This window comes from Caloenas nicobarica, chromosome 3 (assembly GCF_036013445.1).
Source record: "Caloenas nicobarica isolate bCalNic1 chromosome 3, bCalNic1.hap1, whole genome shotgun sequence".
Classification (NCBI taxonomy): Eukaryota; Metazoa; Chordata; class Aves; order Columbiformes; family Columbidae; genus Caloenas; species Caloenas nicobarica.
This window is the reverse complement of record NC_088247.1, coordinates 1937441-1963615: the sequence shown is the minus strand read 5'-3', so window position 1 is coordinate 1963615 and position 26175 is coordinate 1937441. Positions and strand designations below refer to the sequence as shown.

General features: G+C 46.1%; 1 protein-coding gene across 5 annotated transcripts in view; it reads left to right on the top strand.

Moving 5' to 3' along the window:
* The first annotated feature begins 1738 nt into the window (after positions 1 to 1738).
* Positions 1739 to 26175, top strand: part of NCOA1 (nuclear receptor coactivator 1) — a 176600-nt gene continuing 152163 nt past the window's right edge. For 4 of the 5 annotated variants that reach the window (XM_065631320.1, XM_065631318.1, XM_065631322.1 and 1 more), the window contains exon 1: positions 1739 to 2007. The gene's annotated coding sequence lies outside the window, so the exon portion shown is untranslated. Of the gene's footprint in view, positions 2008 to 2980; positions 3034 to 26175 lie in introns of those variants that run through there. The other variant, XM_065631319.1, reaches the window with a different exon arrangement.

Here is a 26175-nt window from a genome sequence, read left to right as displayed (position 1 = left end):
GTGATTGCGGCAGGTGGATTTATGATGTTGTGTGGTTGACCATTTTTTTTTTTTTTAAGACCGATTTGTTTTGTTGTAACACAGGCACTCTCAAGCCCCTGAGGAATAAAGAGCCCCTGTGGAGGAAAACGAGGCACCTGGAGCTCTGGTTTATTTTAAACCGTTCAACCCATCGGGTTGTTTTGCCTCATGACACACAAAGCATTTGGGGATTTTGTAGTTTCACAGACAGGATGAATAATGTAACCAGATACGGCCTGAATGTGATAAAATAGTTGATAGAGCACTTGTGACAGCTCCACATGAGGCACCTTTGTGTGGAAATAGCCGAAAATGTCAGTGAGACCAAATGATGGGTCAAGGTCTGTGTGGGACAATCTGTCACCCCGTACCGCTCGCTGAACTTCAGTTGGTGTACCCAGCTGATCCAGGGACTTTTCAGCCCTTTTGATATGTAGACGGAGAACAAGAAGAAAGACGAAAGCCTTTAGGTCTTTCTTGAAGCCTCGGTAGGGGATGGCGATTGGAAAACAGAACCCAACAGGTAACTTCCAGCACAAAATGCCGCTGCTCGGTGACACCAGCCCATCCAGGTGAGTGGGACAAGGAGACCACAAGCGTGGAGGCTCTTTGGTTTGGGGGACGGGTCGGGCTGGTCGACCTCAACCAGACGGTGCTTTAGAGCAGGGAGGTGTTGAAATGGAGAAATAAACTGATAGCAGGGTCAATGATATTGTTAAGTGGCGTTCTTTGTTTTGTTCTTTATTTTTCTGTTTAAATTTGAGCAGAAACTACGTCACGGTGAGGGTGCCAGAGCCTGGCCCAGGCTGCCCAGGGGGGTTGTGGAGTCTCCTTCTCTGCAGACATTCCAACCCGCCTGGACACCTTCCTGTGTAACCTCAGCTGGGTGTTCCTGCTCCGGTGGGGGGATTGGGCTGGATGAGCTTTCGAGGTCCCTTCCAACCCCTGACATTCTGTGATTCTTTCTTTTATCAGCACTGCGGGACACTGGCGACCATCCTCTGTAAGCGCCGCAAAGACTGGATGCTCTCGCGTTGCTTATATTCACGTTAATTATTACATACGCATTACAATTTTTGAAAATTTTGACATACTGAGAAATAATTGATGATGTTTGTTATGATAGTTTAGGTTCTTACTTAAAACGCATCTATTATTAGTTAGATATAAACCAAGCACTCTCGCTTCCCAACAACCTATCGCTTAATCTGCCTCCCTCTCCCCAAGCAGAAGGATCTAAAATTTGGAAGAACACCCCCTCGTTTTGCAGGTGGCCAGAAAGCATCGATCGCCATGGGCGAGCCTTTGGTTAACTTCAGCACGGTGTGTTATTTATTTGGCAGCTTCTCTTCAGCGTGAGGAAGGGCTGTGGGGATGAGGGGGATGGCGCCATGGGGGTCCCGGGCTGGGGAGGCAGCGCTTGCGGCCGGGGCCTCCCCGGGGCGGGCTGGGGGGGCTCCGATGGCACCTCCGGTGCCATCGGAGCCCCCCCAGCCGCCCCGGGGAGGCCTCGGCCGCCCCTAAGATGGCACAACAGGGCACAACAACGGAGGATCCGCGGCCTCCCCAGCCCCTCCGGGCCGCGGGCGGGCGGGGGAAGATGGCGGCCGGCGGCGGCTGAGCGAGGAGGAGGAGGAGTGATCCGGGCCGGGCCGCGGCGGCCTCCTCCGACACCGCCCCCCGTCCTCCTCCTCCGTGCTCAGCTCCGCCCCGTCCCGCCGGGAGGGAGAGCGGCGAGCAAGCCGGAGAAGCCCCGCAGCTTCGCCGAGCCGCCCAAGCAAGGGGCCCCGGCTACCCCGGGAGCCCCGCAGCGGGAACCGGGGCCCCCAGCTAAAGCGCCCGGCCGCTCATCGCGATCGCCGGCGGGCGCAGCTGCGAGCCCCCCCCGCCGCTTGGCCGGGGGAGTCGCTGTCGCGTTGCCCGTTGAGCTCCACGGCCTCAGCCCCGGCGGGGGGGAGGCGGCTGTCACCCAGGCAGCGGCGGCAGGTGAGTGGCGCCCGGGTTGGGGAGGAGGAGGAGGAGGAGGAGGAGAAGGGGGGAGGCCGGGGCGCCCCGCCGCGCAGGGCGGGGGTGTGTCTGGCGGGGCCGGCCCGCCGCCCCCCGGCCCCCGCCGCAGCCCCCGGCCTGCGGGGAGGCGCAGCTGTCACGGCGGGGGCGGGCACGGCGGGAGGAGGAGGTGTGGGGGGGGACGGCCCGGCCCCCCGGCCCGGGCTGCCATGGCGGCGGGCGGAGCGCGGAGGGGGCGACGCGGCCTCTCCTCTCCCCTCCCGCCACCATCCCCTCGCCCGCCCGCCGTCCCCTGAGGAGAAACACCCCGGGCGGTTCAACGCCAACCCTCCTTTTCCTAAATATCCCCCACTCATTGTTATTATTAATTCAAAGTTGATTAAAAAAGTGAAAGCGCAGTGCCCCCCCCCCCCCGCCTCGCCTCACCCCAGCCCCTGGGGATGGCTGCGGGGACCCCCCCGGGCAGGGAGGACGCTCGGTTTGGTGGCGTTTTAGGTGACAGCTCTTTGTCTGCGTGTGACACCGTGTGTGTGCGTGTGTCCCCCCCTCCCTGGTGTGTGTCTGTGTCCCCCCCAAAACCCACCCCCCGCCCTGACCCCGGCGGGGCTGTTCTGGTTGTCAGCGCACGTGAGTGAGTTTGGTCAGGGGGAGCCGGAGGTGGCCGTGGGGGTTTTTGGGGTCACCGGAGTGGGGAACAGCTGCTTGTCAGGTGGGGCGAGTGGGGAATTGGGCTCCTCAGAGCTTGGGGGGGGTTCACCCCCCATTCCTAGCAGAGCACTTGCCCTAAATTTCCTTCATTTCTCCCTTAGAGACACGGACCAGCAGCAGATCACAAATAACCCCAAATACCTGCCAGCGCATAGGCGAGCGGTGGCCCCGGTTTGTGCGGCGGGGGGGGCTCCAGCTGCTGGAATATGACATTTAGCGGTTGAAAAATCCGTCGCGGGAAGGCTGTTTCCTTCCCGTGTGGGTTGCTAGACGCTCTCGAGCCCTCCAGTTTCCTAGGTGCGTTTTGACCTTTCGGTGGCTGAGAACTGGGTCGTGTGCGTTGGGTGACGGTCTCCTGTTTGTGGTTTGGTGGTTTGTTTTTTTTTTTTTCCCCTTTCTTTTTGCACCCAAAAGAGTGTGTTTGCAAAGGCGGAAAGATGTGGAGCGCCGTCTGGGGCTGCTGCTTGCATCCACTGGAAGCTTAATCGGCATACGGTAGATATCAAATTTTCACTGGCCAAATACGGCATAGCCCCCCCCCAAAAAAAAAAAAAAAAAGAGTGACACAGCAAAGTGTATTAAAACTGGAAATTTGGACTCGTGTGGGTGGCGCTTGTATGTTCTTCGCTTTGTCTCATGGATTGTGTTCTTTGTGTTGATGGTTTAAACTGAAAAAAAAAAAAAGACCTGGTTTGTGTGGGCTGGCAGGATACACATATGTGTGTGTGTAAAATGTGCCTCTGTGTGTGTGTATATATATATATATAAAAAAAGAGTAATATACCTGGTGAGTTCTAGTGGCAAGATGGTAAATGTGAACAAAAAAGATGCTTTGTTTCCTTTTCTGGTGGCGCACTGTCCCGTCGCAATTCAGAGGTTGTGATCTTCTGCCTGCAGAATATTTCGGCAAATGTGTTTGTGCTCTGAACTCCTCCTGCTGTGCCCATCAGTTTCTACAAGTGAAAAACAGGTGTTACATGTGGAAGTATAGGTAGTATGTGGTGCATCTGTAGCTCTACACCGAGGCCTTTTGCAAAGCAGCAGAGAAACGTTGTAAACTGGGAAAAGATGGATGCAAAGCCACAAATGCGTGGAGGAGTAAGTGCTGTGGTATCCGCAGCTTTGCAGCGCTGTTTGGTGAAAATGATTAAAGTTCAAGTTGCCACTTAAGGGGACAAACAGCTCTTGATGGCAGATAATAAACAGTAGTAACTTTGGCAGTCCTGCGCCTGGCTCCAAGCCGATGGGCACAGTGAAATGTTAAATCTCGACTTATTTGCTCAAGATGGGTATCTGGCGTTTGGAAACGCGTTGCCAAACAATATGGCAGCGCAAAACTCCCTTTTTCCTCCCCAAAGAAATAGGCGAACGGGGGCTTTGGCTCTTCGGGAGTCAGACCCTGACTTTGGGTTTGCTCCGGGCCGACGTTGCTTTGGAGCGTGCGTGTTTTTCCCCGAGCCTTGCCCTCTGATCGTTCTACGACACATGCTCACAACTGCATGACTAATTCAGACAATTAGTCATACGCTTCCACTGGAGGTTTATTGGAGTGGGATCGCTGTCATTCTCACGTTGTAAAAGTCCGTGTTTGGGGACGTGGACCCTCTGTCGACTTCCCTCGGGTCTCCTGGCGTGGTTGTCGGGTGGGCTGTTACAAACCTTCGAAGCCTTTTAGGATTATTAGGCTTGCTTAATTATATAAGCATATTTTCAAGGAGCAGATCTGCTGGAGATCGGCACCTCGTTGCTTGCTAATCGGAGGGGGGTAATTTGCATCAGACTTTGCAGGGATTGCCAGAAACGAAGGTGTGAGCGCTACTACTAAAAATATCCCGTCTCCTGCATAAATAGTTTGCCGGCTGAAAAACAGTATATTTTGTATAAGGCAAGTATTTATATGACAAGTTATTCTTGTTTTGCTTGGTTGACGGTGTTTCTTTGAAGCTTGGTTCTTATCTCTTTGATCAAAGAGAAGGGATAAAAAAAATAGTTTTAAAAGTTAGATTCTACCTTTAAAGACAGGATTTTAAGCAGGAAGGGGTTGGACTAACAGGTAAATATTTTAACCAGGTGTTTCTGAACGGCCAACGTGGTGTGTAATACCTGTAGCATGAGGCCACTGTTCTACATATGAGTTTGAATTGCTGGCAGGTACAAATAAGCAATTTTTATTGGTGGTTCTGTGTTATTTCTGTTGCCACAGCACCCAGGAAACCCAGGAACGAACCAGGTTTGCAGTGGGGTAGGAGTGATGCAAAACCAGAGCAAAAGTGGCCTCTGCTTCCAAAAACTTCCAGCCTGAACTGAAAGAGGAGCCAAGTTGTGATGGGAAAGCAGCTGGATGGTGGTGGGCAGCAGGAGAGTCGGTCCTCCCAGCATATTAGCAGCCTAAATATTGAGTTTTTGGGAGATTTTTAGTAACATCGCAGCGAAACAGCGCTTTACGGTCTGGAATAGGCTGTTTGCCTGTAGCTGCAATATTAAAAATTATGGCTCGCACCTTTTTGCACGCCCTGGACGTGTGAGTCAGGGCAACGCAGAACAGGTTTTTACCACCACGGCAGCATCTCCGTGTAAAACTGACCATCCGAAACATTGCGGCTTTGCTGTGGGACAAATTGCAAAGCTCTCGGGGGCCCCGGCTGGGTCTAAAGGATGTGTCAGCACCGTGCGCTTCACCTGAGCTCCTGTCATTTACAAAGGGAAAGAAAAAAAAAAAAACCACTGCTGAACTGGTTTGGAAGTTCTTTAAGCCTGAACTAATTTACCTGGCTGGGAATGTAGGTTAGAAACTAGGCTTCGCTTAGCTTTGGGCTAGAGCCAGCACGCTCCGTGGGGAAAATGCAGGCGAAATAGCTTCTGCGCCGATAATCCTGCGATACCGCTCCTCCTGTTTTCCCTGAAAAGAGCGGTGGGTTCTCATGCAGGCAACTCCGACACGTCTCGGCACAAGGAGTTCGGGATTTTTTCCCCTTGGGTGAGTGGGGGGAAAATCGAGGGCGGGTTTTTGCACGTGGATTTTGCGGCGAGGATCCTCGGATGAGTTTGCGTGGCCTAAACTGGAGGGATTTGTTCACCAACTTATGGCAATCGGCACACAGATATTCCGAAATCTGTTTAAACCTGCTTAGTGGTTTATTAGGTTCTGCAAGCTGGTCGTGTGTCCGCGTGGAGATTCGCCTCCATTTAGCGGAGCTGGTGCGAGTTGATGAGTTACAGAAAGGTGATCTAGGAAAAGAAAACATTGCAGTGAATACAGAAACCAACATTCTGCTGACTTGCTTGGGTTAGTGAAGTCTGCAGCATCCATATTTTGCTCTGATGATTCACAAATTGTCAACTCCTTAAAGCTGCTGGGTGGAAGGGCTCTTAAATGTGTTTTTTCTGCAGAGGGAAAAGATCCTTAAGTGTCAGGTCCTGTTTTAAACAAGTCTCAGGAATGTCCCAGTCAGGGCTGATCCTGCAACTTGCTATTTTGGAACATACATCATTAAAACGTCTCTTTTAAGCTATTTATGTTTCTTTTTAGTTATCTATCATGGAATACACCATAAAACAAGCTCAAAACAGTGTTTCTTTGGCTTATTTTCCCCTGCTTTTTTAATGTGACATCTGAAATCCCAAGGGTCTCTCTTTTTTTTTTATTTTCAGAGTGTAAAGACTTCAAAAATAAGGCGATATGCCAGGCAGGGCAAGAAGTAGGCTTATTTCTTGTATTTGTATGATGGAATTATGAAAAAGGAGCTGTTTAAAGCCCAAACAAGTTGGTAGCTTTCCTGTGTACGTGGAATCCACATTGTGCATGGAGGGGTAAGTTTAGAATCACAACACTGTCCTGGGATCAAATGCTATTAAATGGTATCACATGGTAGCGAGAAGGTCGGTTGTTGATAATATTATCCACTTAATATTAGTGGGTTTTCCTCCTGTCTTTGGAAATAAAGGCCTTGGGAGGGGAGAGAGATTCCCCCACAGCACTGGGATTCCCTGGCCAGAAGGTTTCAGAACAGTATTTGCCATTTCAATAATAATAATAATAATAATAAAGTAGATATTACAATCTTTCTAGTAAAACAGCACTGAGAGTTTGACAGTGAAAACTGAAAACCTTTTTCTGTTTTATTTTCCCTTTTCTATTAACATTCTCTGACTCTGGGATTGAAGAAATAGGAGAGAAAAGCCCTGAATTTTTCAGACCATTAGATCAGATTCATATGTAAATTGGACAAGAAATGTCGCAGCTCAGACTCCTTAACTTCTCTTAGTCCTTTTTTCTTGTGAATCCCACACTCGCTGCCTGTCCTCCCTCTCCCCAGAAGCTGCATTTTGCTTTTAATCTGACACTTTGCATCCAGTTTTATCAACATACTTCCCAGACCTTGAATAAGTTGAGAGATGAACTTTTCAGTGGAAGCGCCGGTCACCCTCTGTCTTTGAAGTTGTTTTTTTCATTTAACGAAAGTCTGACTAACCTGAAAAGGCTTTTGACGCGTGTTTGTGAGCAGTTACGTCAAATCATACTGGAAAAATCGTGCATGAAAATCAACATCTAACTAGAATTAAACCTGTTGCAGGCTGGGTGTGTAAAGCTCGATCCCTTTGTCTTTCACGCGTTTCTTAAACGCGATCGCTGGCAAAATGAGTTCTGCGTCCCCCCGCTAATTCTGTAAACATCTGGCAGCTGCGGTACCTGTTTCTTTTTTTATGAGCAGAGGTTTCCAAGCTGAATTTTACCAGCAAAGCTGGGCAGGATGGGTTCGCCAGACTTTCCTCCATGCTCCAGTTGCGCTCGGCTGAACGGTGAATAGCAGGCAAGTGGTTTTTAATGATGGAAGGTGCTGTTTTAAGATTGAAGGAAGGATAACTGGGCACTCTGGAAACATTGACAGCAGAAACATTTAGAGCAGAACCCGAAAGATCGCGTTGTGCTTTTATACGACTCGTAAGTTCAAATTTAATAATACAAAGCTGCACGCACAGCATTGCCGACGATATAAAACTCGAGCGTTTACAATATGCTGATGGCTCAACTTACTGCAAAGTTGAGCGCGAAGTCCCAATGTGTATTGAAATGTAATTAGTGTGAAGCCTAATTTACTGTTGTATGAATAGTTAGAATTTCTTGGAATGGAACCGGGGTAAAATGCCTCTGTTCATGTCTCCAAATGTCATTTTAAGAATGTTGATTTATGGAACAAGTGAGAGCTGCTGGTGAAGGATCAGGTAAAACCCCACGTTACGTTGGCTTCGGACTCACGGGGAACAAGGACTGAACCAGTTCTGAGCACGGAACTCTTGCTTTCTTTTAAATTAAGGTTATGAAAATCCACCATTTTAGACCACGCTTTATACTGTTTGCAAACTTTCTCGGTGCTCTTTCAACTGGATCCTATTGTCTCAGCAATTCTTTTTCTCTAGATGTAATTTCTAATGTTCTCTGTAAAAATACTTCCATGTGGGTTTTCCCTGGGTGTCCAAAATCGCGTTTCCCAGGTTCATATTTTAGCGTAATCGGGTCGTGTTCCGTGTGGAATATCCACTGAAGGCAAAGTGGAAGTTGTGGGATCCCAGCGCCTCCGACAGCCAAATTAATAGTTATGTCCTTAACCTTTAAAATAGTTTACTCAGACTTGACGGAGTTGGCACAGAGTTCTGTGTTTTTGAAGATGCAATGGTGATAATCCCTTTGAAGGCCCAAAATAAATGAAAAAAAAGCTTTAATGGATTGAAAAATGCCATTGAAAATAGCATTTGGCTTGATTTTACGCTTTTGTTGTTGTTGGAAACGGAAACAATATTGTATATACAAAGCTCGCTGTATGGAAAATATCTGGTAAATATACTTTAATCTAGTTTATTTTTCAAATACAGTGAAAATGGGAAAATAAACTACCTAAATTCTGTTAAATACATCTGTTTCCATGTGACATAACGTGATAATTTAATATCATTTTCTGATACTGTTGTGGATGAAATATGTTAAAATACAGCATATTAAAAAAAGTACAATTTGATATTGCAGACTAGAATGAAAACCTGGGAAGTTCCATTAAATCAAGAAGCTATTTAGTTTGTAAAGCCGTACATTCAAAAGTGAGGAAAACCAGATGCAACTGCAATTATAATTTTGTAGCCGCATGATATTTTTCCATAGATTCTCTGACTTATTCACTGTATGGGTTGGACTAACAAAGTGGAACGGATTAAGGTTGCGCAGACGATCATAAATCTGTTACTCTATAATTTTTAGTGCTTGGTTTTGCAACCTACTTAATTTTCTTCTAATGTTTTAGATGATAAGCTGCTTGATGATGTTCAGTTTTGATACGAACGGAGCGTCACGCATGTATCGGTTACTTTTTGTAACGCCCCTCCCTGCAAGACCAAGAAATATTCCAATTTTTTCAGGTGAATAAACCAGCATCGCATCAACTGGATAATTTGCCCAAGTAGCCGGGGGTTCGTGAAAGGCAAAAGGCACTTGATGGGTTATTCTTAAGTATCCAGAGCACTCGACCGCGCTGGTTCTATATGCGGATTTATTAAATTGGGTGCAAATAGCCTTGAATTTGCCAGCAAACCTCCAGAGGGTTTGGCTCCGGCAGTCCCTGCATCATCCACAGGTAGCTCTGGTGACAAGCAGCTGGTGGCTTTTGTTCTTTGGAGCAGAGGTTCCCAAACTGTGGTGTGCACACGGTGGGGTCTGCAGAACACTTCAAAACACAGGGAATTTTGTGATGTGACGGCGGAAACTCCTGATGCCGGAGGTTATTGTGGGACCCTCGGTGTAGGTGGGTCCTCGTGGCGGCACTTGGGAGTTGTCGACACCTGCAAAGAGCTGTAAAATTGGGGATTTCAGGTGGGCTTGTGCTTGTGATGGAGATTGCAGAGGAGTGAGGATGGAGATGGTGGATGAGGATGAGGCCACCAACATCCTGGCTTGTGTCAGCCATAGCATGGCCAGCAGGTCCAGGGCAGTGACTGTCTCTGTGCTGGGCACCAGGGAGGCCAAACCTCCAATCCTGGGGGGCAGTTCTGGGCCCCTCATGCCAAGAAAGGCCTTGAGGTGCTGGAGCGAGTTGAGAGAAGGGAACGGAGCTGGGGAAGGGGCTGGAGCACAAGTGTGATGGGAGCGGCTGAGGGAGCTGGGGGTTCAGCTGGAGAACAGGAGCTGAGGGGAGACCTTCTGATCTCTGACCTGCCTGAAAGGAGCTTGGAGCCAGGGGGGGTCGGGCTCTGCTCCCCAGGAACAAGCGCCAGGACCAGAGGAAACGGCCTCAAGTTGCGCCAGGGGAGGTTGAGGTTGGATGTGGGGAACAATTTCTTCCCCAAAGGGCTGTGGGGCATTGGAACAGGCTGCCCAGGGCAGTGCTGGAGTCACCATCCCTGGAGGGGTTGGACAGACGGAGATGAGGTTCTCAGGACATGGGGCAGTGCCAGGGCTGGGGGAACGTTGGACTCGATGATCTTGAGGGTCTTTTCCAACCAAAATGATTCTGCGATTCTAGGATGTGTGTCATGTCTTGCTTTGGGGAGCTGGGGTGAGTGTGGAAGACGGGGAGCAAAGGTTTTGGTGTTCAGGATGTTGTGGGCTGGGCAGGTCAGCAGGGCTCGGGGTGCAGAAAGGGAATAAACATCATTTTCATGTCCAGATTTGTGGAGAATGCGGTGTGCTTTTTAGGCGGGGTGGGGATAGCACAGATGTGTTCATTTTGGGGTGCAGAAAAATTGGTGACCAAGTCCTGCCGGGGAGAAATATCACCCAGCCCAAGGGAGAATCTGGTTTTGGGACATCAAATGTGTTCGTACGTCGCTAAAAACCAGAAACACGTTTCTACCAATGGCCTCCAAAAAACCTGCGGCCTCTGTTCCCAACCTGAACTGTTGTTGACTCGCTCGTAGGTGTGTGCGTGGTGCTACGTGCGAGGAGAGCTGGATTCCTGAATTCCTCCTCTGCCACAGAATGTATGATCGCAGAGATACTGCCGACTGCTTCAAAACAGCGGTAAATAACTTCCGGAGGCTTTTTAAGGAGGTATTTTAAACCCAAGAAGCATGTTTTTACTCTCGGGTTTCTTCCTGGATGCTGGAAAATACCCACATTCGGTAATTCATACATTTCGCGTGCGACTGGTGGGCCGGAAAAAAAAAAACCAACCCTCTTCAGAGTTTGTAAAAACATTTTAAACAAATCTAGTTAAACAAGATTTAAGTTTCACTGCAGAGGTTTAAAGTGCGAGGGGAAAATACACAGAACAGCCATTAAAAATTAAAAAAAAAAAAAAGCAACAAACTCCCCAAAGAACACTATGTGGAAATGTTTTCCTCCCTCGGTGCTGCCTATTAGTTTGCTGATGGGGAAAACTTTGATATTAAATGTACCGGGGATTGGTGCTGTTGGGTGTTTGGCACCGCTCTGCCCCCCAAAATCAGGTTTTGCTGCAAATTTAGGCGTTTTTGAGAGCTCCTGTTGGTTGAAACGAAGCCCCAGAGATTATTTGGAACTTTTTCTAAGAGTAAATATCATCTTTGGGGAGGAGGGAAGTGAAATTCCGGTTTCGGAGATGGGCACGGGCTCGACCAGCTTGCCGGGGGAGATTTGGAGATCCAGCGTTTGACCCTCGTATCTGCATTTGCTCTTTGAACAGCTGCTCTCCAGCGTTCAGCTTTCGCTTTATATTGTCTAAAAGCAATATAGCACTATGATTTTAATTTGTTTACTAAGAGAGCTCTTCAGATAGGCCTCCCGAAGTGTGAGGAATACAGAACAACTGCTCCTTGAAGACAGAAAAGCCGAGTTGGTTTCAAGCTGTTTAAAAGCCTTCGGTTCGGAGATAAGTGTGTATTTTACATCCCGATCAGCGAGTTCTAATGAGATTTAGAGCACTAAACGAGTTCTCTCCCAACCCACAGAATGATGCACAGAGCTGTTGTTCTCCGCAGCCCTTGCTGGTGAAGTAATTTAGGAAATTGCGATACGCTGCAAACTGGATTTAATCAGCAAGTAGTTTCCACCTTCAGAAGAAGACTTAAGTAGATACAAAGCATTTTTTTGAAGTCTGCAAGGGAAGTTGTCTTTGTGTTCCTAGTGAAAAAGGGTTATCTGGAACTTCAACCACGTCAGGAGGCTGTAGGATTAAGTGTTCTCTGTCGTGATGAGTGTAAGTTGTGTCTTCCAAGTGCTGGAAGGTTCTAAAAGGCTGTTCTGTTTCTCCATCGGTAGAAGATAGAGCGCAAGCGAGGAAGGGTCGTGGTAAGGAATACAGAGATGGAGATGCTTCTTCCCTGTTGAGCGGCGAAAAGGGGGTGATGGTTACAAAAATACTAATAGGATCCTTGTGATCGATCTACGCGTGGCAGGACGGTCGTTCGCTGCCAGGGCGGCGTGGAAGCGTCGATCGTTTCGACTCCAACTCAAACGGATTCAAAGGATTTAGAGTTTTTCTTCAGGCCGTGCCAGAGGTTCCTCTCGTAATCCAGAGGTTGTGTTCTGGAAATTCTAATTCTGATGTGGTCTTGAGAGCAACACGTGGTAGAGGTGGAATAGGAGGGAAGACCCTGCGCTACTCTGCGGAGGAAAGAAAGGTCAGGCATCCATGGCTATAAATTTATATCACCAAGACTCCTTGTCCGAGCCTTGAGCTCTTTCCATCTCCCCATTCGCAGCAGATTGTCAGAATTGAAGATAAGTCTTCTCTTTTGCATTTATTTTTCCTTGAGTATTGAAAGCTTTGTTTATTCCTGGCTCATTTCCTACTTTGCTGCCACATACTCGGTTCAAGGTCCCTGAAAATGTTATGAACAGTCTTATCTCTGTAAGCTCCCGCAGGTTTTATGTACCTGACCATTTCGAACTTCATCCGCATTAAAAAAAGAAATAAAAGCCCTTATCTTTTATTTTTTTTTTCTCTCTGAAGTGACCTGTGAGGATTCTCATGGGGGCAAAAATGAGGATTATCAAAATATTATCTGTTAAGTCAGTACAAAAGGGTCTGAGCGATCTGGTGATTGCATCAGACTGAGGAGATTCTGCTGTTTGCTAAAGAACATTTTACGTTTCCCTGGTTTGAGATGGCTCAAAACCTAATTTTTTTTTGACTTAAGTAATTTCCTTGTCATCCTTGATTCTGCTCCTATCAAAAATTGCCAAGTATCCCTGTATCAAGGATTAATTAACTGATCGCAAAGCGCCTTGAATGTAACTCCAAAACAAGTCATTTAAGGTAATTTAACCCAAAGTCGTCACTTTTGAAAGGGAGAAGAGTTGAACTTGGCTCCCCCTTCTCCTCCCCATAAGGAGCGTCCTACGAGTTATTCTGAAGGATTTTTGCCGAATTCTCCCCAAAATCTAGTGATTTTTTACAGAGAAGAAAGTCTAGATAATAAGTATTGTCTTTGCTTTGGAATCACAACGGGGCTTCTGAGATAGAATCGAAAAGGCATCTTGGCTTGCATTGGAGGTTAACCCAAATAAACGGTTAGTAAGTAATAGCAGTAATTAGTATTTCTAATGAGGTAGTAACAGGCAACCTGAATTAGCTGGAGCTCCCATTGCGCCTGGAACTAAACAAACAAATAAGCTACTTAGGGAGGGACTGCGGTGATTCAAGTATATTTGTCATTTCTTGTCTGAAATGTCTCTAAGGTGATATTTAGTGCACTTTTCTTAGTCATGTAAGCATGATATTTAATCATATATGTGGTCTGTATTTTGCTGATACACCCAAGCTGGGTTTAAGTTCTGGCTCAGCCTTTAAATTCAAATAATCGTCATTGCAAGCGGTGGTAGATGTCACGTAAAAACTTGTATGGACTATTTATGGCTGGCATGCTCAGGATTAAGGATTTTCGAAGTGTATCAGCAGTGAAATACTGACGTCAATATTTGAATAACAATTTAGCGTCTATTTACAGTAAAAGAATTGAAGGAGAAATGGCTGGAACCCCTCCCATTTTCTCAAACATGGTATTTTTTACTCTTCTTTTTCGATTCTACCCGCGCTTTACTGTTTTGGACTGTTGTCTTACGCAGCCACAACAGTTGACCAAAAGTTTTCAGGAAACAATATTTCGATATTTAGATTTTTTTCGTGCAAATTGCTTTGGGTGGACTGTCCGTGTTCCACAATAGACTCTCCATGGAGTCAACCACGAGCTGGGCCAATGTGGCCCTGGCCGTATCCACGTAATTGTAAAATACGGCATTTCTTTTTGTATTTTAATGGGAATTTGCTCAGTTACTACCCGGCCACTTCTTTAATATGTGCTACATGAGTAGTGGGAAGTATTTTAATAGCCAACTTGAGCGTTATGAACTATTTTTCATTTATTGAAGCTGGGGATACCTATTAAACAACATCCACTTGCAGCCGGTCCCAGACGAATAGTTATTGTTCGTGGCATAGAGCTCTAAATATTTAAGAACGTGCATAAAAACTGTCGCCTAAATAATGTCACTGCCTTTTTGGTGCAGAAAAGCCAGATTTTTTTTTTGCTCTGCTTTGATGCCAGTAAATACTATTGCACAATTATATCTTGGTTTTGTTGCAGCCGGACACTTATCTTAGAGCAACGGGTGGTTTTTGCTTGAGCATTGGTCAGCGGCTCAGGTTTTATTTTTTCCTCCCCTCGCCATTGATTGTATGGTCTGACACTTGAATTGTTGCTCTGAATTTTGCAATTCGGTGAATCGCCCCATTGTTTGTTTTTTTTTTTCTATAGCCCTCGCAGCTGCGGTGCTTGAGCTTTGCCATCGCTACATTAATTTGAATTTGTCTTGAGTCTTTCTTGTGAGATATGAAAGTTCTGCTCTTTCTGGTCGGTGGATTAAAGGCTCCAGGAGTTCAAGGCCAACTCTTGAAATTCAGCTGTGAGATGTATTTTTTTTAGTTGTTATCTTGACAGGCTGTTGGAGACGGATTTTGTGTGTTTTTTCCACATTCCCCCCCCAACACTATTTCAACCAAAAAGGTAAAAAATAAAGGTCCAAACCAGCTTCACAGACAGAATTTTCAGCCTTCAAATGTGAAAATATTTCTCTGAAAAAGCTGAATTGCGGAAGAGTGATGGGCAGGTGTTAGAATGGAAATAATTCACCCTTGTAAATCCGATTGTTTCCTAAAAATGGATGAAATTTGGGCTCTCCCCACAAACATGAGGAATTAACCATTTCAGACATTTGTTTGGGAGTTAATTATAATTTATAATGGTTTATGATGTATTTCCACAGTGCAAGTATGTAGTACAGTTCGCTCTTTTCACAGAATTACTCTCAGATTCTCAAGGAAAAGTGGCTTTTTTTTCTGATTTGGCTTAACTGGGCTCACTCAAGATCTTCGTGGATGTTTCTGGCAGAGCTGGAAACCGATCCAAGGTTTTTCTGATGTGTAACCCTGTGTTTTAACCACAAAATGAAGCTTTTTAGGCAGCCCAGATACTGGGCCTTTTAATCCAAATTTAAACCTGTGGAGCGAGTGGTGACAGAGTAGCAAAATACCCTTGTTTTTTTGTAACGCTTCCCCCAGAAAATGGATACTTATGTATTGAAAAAGTTATTGAGGTGTCTATATTTAATACTGATACTTTAAAAAAAATGAAATACTGTAATCCTTGAGTTGTGCTTTCAACTTTCATTGCTGTGGAAATATCTTTTTTTTTTAATAAAAGAACCCAAGTTTATTTTCCTTGCCGCGCTGGCACGATCTCCGGCGTTGATGGAGAGCTCTGGTTTCTAATGAGCCCATTAAGCTGCTGCCAGTAATTAGCATCTCTTAAAAATCTGCTTTTGCATTTGGATATCGCTTTATCAACAAGTGCATTGAGAGAAGAGGAGGCTCCGGATGCCCTTTGGTGAACCGGGCTGGGGAAAAAAGGACTTTTCCTCAAGCGCAGCTGGAGGAAAGTTGCTCAACTGAGGGATTCTCCGAGGAGCAGGGACCGAGGAGCTCGTGCACGTGGGGTAGGAGTTAAGGAACTCTTTATGGCTTAGAAATATTGATTACGGCTGATGGAATGATCAGCAATTGGAATAATCTCCCCAGGGAAGCGATGGGTTCCCCAACATCGGATGTTTTTAGGGTTCAGCTGGAGCAGCTTGTCTAGACAGTGCTTTTGCCAAGGAAGGTTGGACCTGGAGGTCCCAAATCCCTGGGATTTGATGATTCTATGAACGAGGTTGCGTTATATTGCTGTGCCGTGTTTCAAACTGCAGACTTGTTTTGAAATCTGTGACTTTTCTAGAATATTCTTTCCCCTTAGGCTGGATAACCGAGCTCCTCGTGTAGCCTGCAAGTGCATTTTGACTTCGATTCACTACTGGTGACGATGCTGATACGGATGGATACAGATATGACCAAGGATACAGTGAGACCCAAGTCTCAAATTTGTAGCGTGTTTTTTTTTCTTTAATGGAATAACCGTGTCTTAATGTGGAAGTTTATAAGCGAAGCCCCACCCCAAGGCTTTATAATGGAATAATTGTGGCGCTAGACCTTCACAGTGCTCTTATCTTGAGGATTTACCCTAAGTTGTGTCCTTGGGACGGTGGCGTTGAGGAAAGGAGCGTTGTCGGGTGAAATAATCGTGTCGTGATGCTGCTCCAGACCCTTTTTGTCCCGTGTCACGAGCCAAACATCATTTTCCTCTTGGGATTTGAAAGCAGTTCCCGAAGGAACGGTTACACACGCAGTTACATGCGTGGCTACGTCGCTACTGGGTAGCGTGTCCGTCCCGGTGTAAACGTCTTCATAAAACCCTTGTGTAATCCTCTTAGTCAAGCTAAAAATATGCAGGGCTTTATTGTTTATGAAGATTTTATCATGGGCAAGGTTGTATTTGCTTCCAACAGATGCACATGGTATCCATCTGTGGGTTTTTTTTTCTTTCTTTATGGTTTGGCAACATTTGTTGGGGGTATTATACCCTCTCAGGATCTCTGGAATCGATTGTAATTTCTGCTCAGAGTGGCTTAAACGACATTTCTGCTCCTAATTTATCGGATACGCATGTGCTATGTAAATACAGCAATTTTTTTTTTTTTTTTTTGGCGAACGCAACTAAAAGAATGATGCAAAGAGCTGATTTTTCTCGTATTTGATTTTTCCACTGAGAAAATGACCCCAGTGTTTTAGGAGGGGGGAGGAATCGCTTTGAACTGGGGGGGAGCCGGGTCGTGCTGCTGGGCGGCGAGTCAAACTGGGCAGCCAAACTGGTCGGTACTGGCATGAACTCCTCGGCGTTTCGCGCTTCGCCTCGTGCTGCCGATTTGCTTGGAGCAAAACGGTGAATCGCACACGGGCGTCATTGAAAAGCTTCCCAGTAGAACTGAAAATGAAAACCAAAAAGCTGGTGCCGCCTCCTGCCTATTTCCATTTTGATGCTAGAACCGTAACTTGAATTTTTTGGGGTTTCTGCAGTAAAAGTTTCAGCTGTTGTTGTGTCTAATGTACATGTTTCTGTAAGAAATGAGGTTTCTCGTTTCTCATTTAACTTGATGTTTGGGAGAAAGTCTCACAGAAGGACTTTGGTTCAGTCTGACACCGCTACTGCTCACAGGTTCCTTGTGAAGTGATCAAAAACCTGCTTTAAAAATTGGAGTAACAAAATAGCAAAAAATGAACAGAACCACGTTTCTTGGGAAGCCTAGAACATTTTTTTTAATGACTTTACATTATAGATAGAGTTTTCAGATAACATGAGTTACGCTGAGTTTCTGTTTCCCTGTGACCCAGTTCATGCCTTTCCAGGAGAATATTTTTTACTGATTTTATTCATAAACAAACTTCTGACTCCTTGTATTTCAAGGACATTTCGAAGACAAATCCCTGTAGCTGTGATAGCCTTATCAACAGCAAAAAAACACCTTATTGGTGAGAGTCACCGAAGCCAAGATGCACATGAGGTCGGATTATGGCTACAATGCACTTTCACGACTGGAAACTCAGGTGCTGGGGCCGAGGTGCAAACTCGGTGTATGTTACACTGGGGTTTCTAAAGGCAGTGCGTGTAGCAGCTTGTGCCTCTGCAAGAGCTTATTAAACCCCAGGCTTCTAATACAGCTCATCACTCAACGGCACTTTTAGAGAGGAATTAATTACCGACATCATCTGCAAGTATAAAATTTTGCATGTAGTTGCAGAGAATACTTTGTGCTTACGGTCGGCTAAAGCCTGCGTTCTGCAGAAAATGATAAAGGATGACTTGCTAGAAAAAAAGAAGGGAGAAATGCTAGAGATGTTCTTGAACGTAACTCTTCGTATCCTTTCTTTGTAAAGGTTTTGTAATATTATGCGTAACGGGGCTCCAGAAGTAGATATGTTTAACAATAATTCTAACGCACTGGAATCTTAGGAAGGTACGACAGATTTCTTGCTCTGCGAAACATGTGTGCGGTCCCAGGAGAATGAAGCACCTCGCGCAGTGGCTTTGTCGGAGAAAAGGGCTTCACAGCACCGAGAAGAGGTTCCTTCAGCTCCGTTTTGTGCCATCAGCTCATGCCCTCAGCCCAGGGCCACAGGTGACACCGCAGCTGAGCTCGGTGACACGCAGCAAGGGATTTTCTGCATGCCAGGCTGAAACGCTCTTTGCTTTGTTCCTACACCAACACAATGGACGGCGAATTCTTGGGATGCTCTTGGCCAGCAAGTTGGGAGAGGTTTGGTGTGGCAGAAGGAGAGCAGACACAATATCATTAGTGCATCCCGACTGGGACTTTTTGAGATCCAGCACGCGTTGTGGCGTAGCAGAACATCACCGTCCTCATGATGACAAAGGCCTTGAGGTGCTGGAGTGAGCCACTGCTGCCAGCCGGCCTCATGCACCGGTCACTGGGTTCTGGGCTGGAGGAGAAGCAGCAGAGCAGGTGCTGGAAATACAGACCTGGGGGTGTTGGTGACAGCGGCTGAACGTGAGCCAGCATGTGCCCAGGTGGCCAAGAGGCCACCAGCATCCTGGCTGGTACCAGCACTGGTGTGGCCAGCAGGCCCAGGGCAGTGACCGTCCTGTGCTGGGCACTGGGGAGGCCAAACCTCCAATCCTGGGGGCAGTTCTGGGCCCCTCACGCCAAGAAAGGCCTTGAGGTGCTGGAGCGAGTTGAGAGAAGGGAACGGAGCTGGGGAAGGGGCTGGAGCACAAGGGTGATGGGAGCGGCTGAGGGAGCTGGGGGTTCAGCTGGAGAACAGGAGCTGAGGGGAGACTTCTGATCTCTGACCTGCCTGAAAGGAGCTTGGAGCCAGGGGGGGTCGGGCTCTGCTCCCCAGGAACAAGCGCCAGGACCAGAGGAAACGGCCTCAAGTTGCGCCGGGGGAGGTTGAGGTTGGATGTGGGGAACAATTTCTTCCCCAAAGGGCTGTGGGGCATTGGAACAGGCTGCCCAGGGCAGTGCTGGAGTCACCATCCCTGGAGGGGTTGGACAGACGGACATGAGGTTCTCAGGGACATGGAGCAGTGCCGGGGTGAGTAACAGTTGGACTCGATGATCTTGAGGGTCTTTTCCAACCAAAATGATTCTGTGATCCGACAGTGAGCATTTGCCTGTGCGGGGTTTCCTTTTTTTTTTTTTTTGGTAATCTTTCCCAAAGCAGAACAACGTTGTTTATTCCAAGGCCCCGTGTGTACCTTTGCTGCTCGAGCTGTATCCTCCTCTTGGTGAAGCGCTAACACAGTTTACACTGACACATCCTCCACCCCGAGCAAAGCAAACTCCGCCAGCAGGAACACTTCACCGCTCTAAGCCACGTACAATACCCGTCCTGACTTTATTAAACACCCCGGGCTGATCCGTGATGTCTGTACAGCCTCTTTGTTCGGAAGCTCGTGCTCTGCACGCCTGCGCCGTGTCACCCAACGTCTCATTTCGCAGGTCACTAAAGGGACTCAGTAGCTTTGGGCCACCCTGTGTCAGAACCTGGACTGCGGGTGTCCTGACTCAACAGGGTTTTGCTTTTTACAACGCGATTGCCCCTTTTCCCTAAAGGAAGGGAGGTATAACACACAACCTGGGGAAATGCTACGAGCATTTAGTAGGCGCTTGGTGTTCACTTAAATCGTCCTCATTTTCTGACTTGCTCTTAAGAAAATGAATTCACTCACTGGGATGACAGTTGAAATGACTGCTTGAAGAAATGGGCTGACTCTTTTATCAGAGCATAATTAAAATGAGTTTCGAGCTTTCTCAGCTTATTTTTGAACGCTTGAAAGTTCACCGAGGAGTGGTTTAGTAAAAAAAAGTAACTTAGCAGGTATGTATTTACAAAGGGATGCAATAGAGACCCCAAATTTAGGCAATTTTCTGAAAGCAAGACAAACTCGTTACCTCAAACAGATGTTTACACAGTTTAATCTCAACGTGGGGGAGCAGGGACAAAGTAACTTATTTCAAGTTGCTTTTAAGTATACTGGAAAACACAACAAACAGGAAACCACAGCTCATACCAGGAGTTTGTGAGGAGCCTCGGTCGCTTCACCGGTGATTGCCAGAAACCAGTAAAACTGAAATAATGTTGAGAAGCTTGCAGCAATAGCCTTGCACTAGCTTTGGAAAAAAGATGAATATTTGTAACATGTTTATTGTCCTTCTTCCCAAATGCTGCCGGTCGTGTGGTGTTTACTAGCTGGAGTAGGGACAGAGCAGCTTCACGTTCTCCATCCATCCCGTGCTCAAGGAGAGGAGCCGAGGTTTGTTCTTTTGTGCCCAGGTGAGGAGATGCTCTTCGGTGGCATGTTTTTCTAAGCCGTTTCGGTCCGTAGGAAAGAAATAGTTGTTGACACGGTGAGTAGCTCATAGCTTGTGTAATTGCTTTAAGGACATCGTTGGAGAGAAACCCTCATCAGGAGAAAGCTCCGGCTTGTGCCGGCGAGGCAAAACCAAGTGGGAACTGCTCTTGTGCAAGGTGACAGTGGCTGTTACGTCCGTGATGAGCCCGTTCGCTTAAACCTGGGGACAAACCATGGAATCGTGTCCATGTCCACGTGCCAGCCTGTGGGTTCTGGGTGTTGGGCTAAAAGGATTACACCTGTAGTAAAGCTTGTGGAAACCCAGTTTACACCTTGGGCACTGCTGGGCAGGTTTGCGGACTAATCGTGGTCATTCCTAATACTGCAAGTCTTAGCTTGCCTTTCTCTTTCCCTGTTTTCTGTTAATTTTTATTTTCCCTTTTTGACTCTCTTTGCTTATAATGTTTTTTAGTCTAAGGATCATCTGCAGAAGACTCTGAATCCACGGTGCTTCTATAGCAAAAGCAGAGGATGCTCCCGACCTTGTATTTACCCATGTGCTAGATATATTATGGGGCTAGAATGAAAAATGGGATCAAAGGATCATCTAAGTGGATTTTTTTGGGTAAATTATAACTGATCCAGGTTCTTTCCCCGCCACTGCTTTTCTTCTGTACCTTTGTCTCAGCTCGAGAGTCGCTCTCTTAGGTTAAGCCACTTTAGAAGTTTAAGTTTGTTAAAATATTAGCTGAAAACCAGTATGTCCGACGTGAATAAATTCGTTATAAAAAAAATTTGTTATAAATTTGATTAAAAAAAATCACGGCAAAAGCTGTGAGGTAATTTTGTGGCTGTGGAGGAGACCAGAATTCAGGCACCTTGAACCCTAGAAAGGAACAAATCTCAACCCACAACACGCAGGTTTTGCAACCGGTGTGGCAGGAATGCTTGTTATCTATCCCTTGTCTCCAGGCAGATGCAAGTTCTATTTATTTAAGTGGATTTAGATAAAAAGACCATTGCGGTACATCTACGGGCTCGGCGTTCCCGTTCCCCGGAGACGTGTCACTGGATTCGCTCTTGACCGTAATCTCCAGCACAGGAGCACGATGTTCCCATTCCGACTGCCCGGAAACTTGCAAGTGATGTTAAACCCTTAAAGAAAACTTTTTTGTAAAGTTCAGAAGTATTTTTGGCTTCTAAAAGGACAGCTGTCGCTTTAGGTGGATGTGTATTTTAGGTTAAACTCAATCTTTATTGCACAGAAGCCTGGAAACGCCGTCTGTAAAGTGATCTCACGGGGTTTTGAGTGTTTTAATGAGCTCGGCTGCAGCAAAAACCTGCTCAATGAAGAGTCTTGGTGGCCAAGGGTATTTGCAGCATCTTCTCTCCTGTTTGAAACGCTATTCGAGGATCTTTGCTCTGCTTTTTCAGCTTTACAACATGTAGCATCGCGGCAAAGAAATCCCCGGTGTCCTCATGGGTGGTTTTGCTGCGGTCTGTCTTGGGCACGGATGCAGGTTGGGTCAATTTCTTTTCATCTGAGCCTCTTGTTTTTCTAAGTTTCACAGGCATTAGTGAATTTTTAGAAATCATTTTTGTACCCTGAGAGGTAAATTACTAAACCACAGTAGCCTCCGTAATTAGGACCATTAGCAAGAGAGGTAAACAAGTACACAAATATTTTAATGTTGGTTCTCATTCTGTGACTCTGGCTGCGTTCTTTTGGTATTAATAATGTTAAAAATTACAAACCTTTTGTGTGTGTGTGTGGTGGGCACTCAGAGTTCCTTCTACATGGCCCTGGGCAGGCGATGCTTCAACGAAGCGTCTCGCCTTTAAAAGCCCCAGCAAGAAGAAAAGCTCTAAAAGCCCTTAAAGGAATAGAAGGAGCGGATGCTGCTTTGGTATTTCAAACCTTTCTCTTTGTGGAGGGCAAACAAGGGACAACGAAAAGAAAAGAAAGGAGGAGGAAAACTGGATAAAGGTATCGGAGAAGAGAGGGAAGATGAGAACAGGCTGGAATGGGAGGCAGAAAGCTAAAGGATAGATGTAAGTACTTAGGCACGCTAATTAAATTTTTTCATTTTTGTAGAAAAATCTCCTTATTGTTCCTTCTCTGGTGGGAAGGGAGGTTTCGGTAGAACGGTGCAAATGTTGCCCGCGCTTGGATGTGTCAGGCAGCTAAATAGGACGGGTCTCTTTTGTGTTTGATTGAGTTGCCAAGTCAGCGTTGCGTTAATTGCTCGGTTTATGAAGCATATGGCAATAATAGAAATGTCTGTCAGAATAGCAGGGTACGCGGGGAGAAGTTTCGAGGCTGCCGCAGTCGCGGGCGGGAGGTAAAGTGTCAATCTTCATGTCATTTGCTGTCGTACGAGTCTTCTCCAGCGTGGAACGGCGAGAAGGGACCGACAGCAGCCGACGGCTTCGCCCTTTTTTTACCTCTGCAAATTTTAACCCCTGAGGAAAACCGCTGGATCATTGGAAACGGGTGACCCTCGCCGCTGGTACCGAGCCGCTACGTACTCGTGTTTAACAGCGGGCGTCGAGTCTTGGGATTTAACAGCTCTACGCAAATATTGGTCTTCCAGTTGAGTTTGTTTGAGGAGCAAGAACACAGGAGGGTGTCGGCGACCTTGGTGGTTCACCAAATAAACCAGTTGCTTCGGTGGGAAGAACCTCCGTGCTGGTGGGATCGTTTGATATGTCACCGGGGCTTCTCCTTGGGTAGGAGACATTCTCCTCAAAGGAATTTCTGATAACCCACCTCTGATGTTGATGGATAGATGGCATTTCCTCAAGGCTTTCTCCATTTTTTTGGAATATTTTAGCAAGCACATTTCCCTTGGGGGTTGGATATGTTTCTTCTGAAGCCTGGCGTATAGAATTAGGAAATGCAAAGAGTCCACCTGCTTTAAGTATCTTTCTGTGAGGTTTTGTTAGGGCTGTGTAATGAGGCTAAATTGTGTAGCAAGTGAATTAGATCCAAGTAAAATTCTTACTTCATTGTAGGAGGATCAGAAGACATTTCACGATGCCTTTAGCAAATTGGAGTCCTCTCCAGTTTGCCTTTTAATGGTAGCATCAAGTCATTTGCTCATTTTCAACCCTCGCTCTTATACTTCATTTTTTTTGAAGGCTTTCCTAGTTATTAAAAATATACTTAAATTTCATGGAGCTCCAGCACAGCGGCTGCTTTGAGAATTCTGACAACCTCCCTTTTCCTGCTTTCAGCCTTGCTTTGTACTATTTTATTTAGTCTTTTATTTGAGCGTTTTGGTTCGTCGTGACAGTAAAAGTCCTCTTGGATAAAGCGAGTCCCTTTTAACCAAAACAACCTGCGCTGAGGAAGAAATATGGGAACCTCGGGGTGGTAGAAAGCCTGCGATTCTGACAGCGTTGGTTTTCATTTTGCAATAGTTTCTTCTGACTTCACTCGAGACTCCGGCAGTGATGTCAGCCAGGATACAGTTTATGTTCTGTCTGTCACCCCAGTGATAGATTGCACTAAGTCTTGCCAGAATCCTAAATTGCCTGGGAGATTGTAGTAAAGTTGTTGGTGGAATCCTGCAGAGCGGGAGCCAAGACTTGAGAACTTCACGAGAAGCCTCTTGAAGAACAATCTAAGGATGAAAATCACCCTGTTCCCTTTAAAAGTTACGTCAAGTCCCATCCTTGGACATCCGAAGGATGAAACTACTTATTTGCGCTGTAATAATTAATACCTTGTCGCTGCTTCCAGCTGTCGTGCTTTCCAAACGTTGTCTCAACAGGTTGCCTAAGAAGATTATTTGGACCATCGTCACCATAATAAGGCTGTAAAACTATTTAGAAAAAGCTTGAAAAGGGAAATTGCAAAAAGCGAAGGCAGATGCGATGCCGGCAGTGAATGGGATTTATTTGGATGTATTTTTTTTTTTTAATTGGTGTAAAAAAAAAAAAAAGTTTAAAGACGCTGCAAAACAGAGGGAGCTGCTCTGTGTGCTCAAATACTCGGTGTCCAAAACTCACCCTTGCGACTAATGGCATCTTTTTGATTTAGTTAACAAGGTATTATAGCCAGGAGTTATTTTTTTTTGGCGTAAGGTATTTCAGCGTGAGCAACAGCACACAAGGTACTTCCTAATTATCCAATCCCTAAGAGCGAATGTGAGTAAGGGGTAAATTACAACGCGGAGCAGACAACGCAAATCGCCTGCGAGGAGGTGGATGAAGAGGAGTTGATGGGGAATGGGAGCATCAGCGTAGGGAATAAATGGGATTTGAACTGTGCAGGGGTTGGACTAGAGGAGGCGATCTCAGACGCTGGAAATTTACCCATCGGATGTAGCGAAACTGCGGCGGTTTGTACCGATGGGGGATCCCGAGGAGCTGCTCCAGGTAGGGATGCTGGAAGAGGGAAAAGGGACCTAAGAAACAAAAGGTGCAAGGAAATACAAATCAGGAAGGGGCTTGAAGTCATTAGACGCTGTGTATCTTATTTCTATTTGGACAGTGGATTATTTAAAAAACCGAGGACGACGAAGACCCTTCATCATGAGGATAAGATTCACTTTGTGAAAGGACTTAAGAACAACATTTGTCAAGACTCGCGCTCTAAAGCTGAATAAATTCCGTTGTCTCAAGTAGTGTTTTTAATATAAGAAGCCTGGCATTAAACAGTAGAAGGTGTGAACTGTAAAGAAACGAATGCAGTGGGAAAACAGGGAAAATGAGGAAGGTTAAAAGCAATAATCAGATTTTCGGTGGTAAGGAATTGAAAAATAACTTTGGACAATTTTTGACTCTTCACCTGCAAGATTTTGTGGATTTGGAAGAAAACAAATCAGCCCTTAAACACACAAAAATCTTCAAGTCTAAATTTAAGGAAACGTTTCCAAAGAAGGAGTTTCATCAGTATGGAGGCGATGCCTCATTCAACAAAGCGCTTGACAATAAACCGCTGCTTTTGGGGTGTGCAAGATGAATTCATAGACGTTTCCCCTCTCACATCTTCTTCCTGCGAATTATGTTTTTCTGCTCTATTTAAAAAAAAAAAAGCTGTGAGGAAGGGGAAATGCCAAATCAAAGAAGTAACTCAAAAAACCTTCTGCTTTAGTGTCCATAACTGACCAACCGTGCCGAAAAGTCCCGTCAATCCCTTTCATCAGCTGGTGCGACGCCTCCAAATTAACGCATGCAAATAAAAAACCCTTATTTTTTTGCTGCGAAAAACCAACCCCATCTTATCTCCAGCCAATATACACGTCCCAAAGAGGACTTAATTCTGCACAGTCGACTTCTCGCGATGGGTCGGAACTTCTGCGGCTCCAACTTGCTGCGTAACCCAGATAGTTTCATCTTGTTTGTGCTGACCAAAGGCGGCTCCGTTGCCTTCTTGCTTGCAGAACGATGAGATGCACTGGAAAATTAGCAACCGGCCAAGATTTGGGGGAAAAAAAAAAAAAAACAAAAGAAAAAAGAGAGGAATAGGAAGCTGGTAAGGGGAATAAATTCTTTTAATTATTATGTCATTGAAATCTCTCTCTAACATTTCCTTTGACTGATTCAGCGCTTCCTAAAAACCGATCCGGCTTCCAGCTAAAGGCTGAAAAGCATCTGCTGCTCACGTGCAGACCTGGAGGGTTCTGGAATAAGGAAAAAAAATCTCCGAAAAGTGAAACGGCAGCTTAGTGCTTTGACCTGCAGGTTAGGGGTTGAAAACCCACAAGTCTTTGGCACAAG